Below are 1419 nucleotides of genomic sequence, written 5' to 3'. Positions count from 1 at the left end.
CCGCTCTCTTCCATGTGGTGATGCAGGCACCCAGCCTCATTCCCTTTGTGGCTCTACCATCCGTAACCGAAGGCCTTATTGCATGCAACTGCCTGCTAGAAAGAACCTGGAGGAGGCACGCAGCGGTGCTTAAAAGCACCAGCCTAGAAGTGACACGTGTCATTTCCACTCACACCCTAGGAGGTGGTGGCCACCCCTCCAGGTACTTGGGACCCTGAACCCTTTTCCTGTCATGGGCCCTGTTGGAGTCATAGTACCCCAGGCCCTTCCCTTGTAGACCATGGCCTCTGCAAAGCTGAGCCTGCTCTCCAGAGTCCTGTCCTAGGGTTTGCTGGACTGGATCTCCACATTTTCTGGAGAACAGAACTTCAAACTGGGGCTCTCATCATTGGCAAGTTTGGACCCTGACCACCCCCTACATGCACACATGACATAGGAGCGCGTGCAAACTGCCAGCTCAACAGGACACCCAGCCTACCCTCCACACGTGCACTAGGGATCCAACTCCTGCAGAGCCTGGGTAACATTGCCCAGCCCCCAGCAGCAGCCCAGCTCTTGGCTCATTCCCTTTCAATGGTGCTGAGAAAGGCTCCTTAAGGGAGTGTGCCGGGGAGAATGGTCTTACCTGTTCCCTACAGATCCAGGGATCCCATCAGCTGCCCCTACTTTCAGAGAACATTTTTCCTCCTCAGGCTCATCCTCTGGCTGTGTGCCTCTGGCTTCTAGCACTCACCACCTTCAGGAAGTCTGCTGGATTAACACCCCCTGACCACAACCTACCAAGTAAAGCCTCAGTGAGAGCTCATACATTTGGTTCATGTTTGATCTATGGAAGGTTCCAGCATCATTTGGGCTCCAGGAATCCTCTCCCTTATCCTAATATATAAAAACCCTGGGTCCGTCAAAACTGAAGGCTCGACCAACCAGAAGTCAGTCCTGCAGTCAGCGCTGGGTTGCCGTGGCAACCCAGCACTGACTGCTGAGGAGGCTGCAAATCAGGCCTGGAGAGAAACCTGAAGAGAGAAGCAGGGTCTGATCCATAGCCTCTGTGGCAGCTGTTGATCAGCACTTGCCTCTCTCTTTCTCTCCAGCAGCCTCCATTTCTCTCCAGGCCTCCACCAAGGATGCTGATCAGCCCCGCGTTTCTGATCAGGCTTCATTGATAGGCCCAGAGATGCTGACTGGCATAGAAACCGACCAATCAGAACCAAATCCTGGGGAACTGTGAGGAGCCAATGGCTGCTAGGAGGCAGAGCTTTTGACGCTGACTGGCATAGAAACTGACCAACCAGAACCAAATTGGCCAGCAGAGGAGGGCAGTTGGGGGCAAGATCAGGCCTGCAGGAGAGGGCAGTTGGGGGCAATCGGGCTGGCAGGAGACCCGTTAGGGGGTGATCCGGCTGGACGGGGGGCAGGCAG

Source organism: Myotis davidii, unplaced genomic scaffold (genome assembly GCF_000327345.1).
Source record: "Myotis davidii unplaced genomic scaffold, ASM32734v1 scaffold815, whole genome shotgun sequence".
NCBI lineage: Eukaryota > Metazoa > Chordata > Mammalia > Chiroptera > Vespertilionidae > Myotis > Myotis davidii.
Note: the sequence above shows the minus strand (reverse complement) of the source record.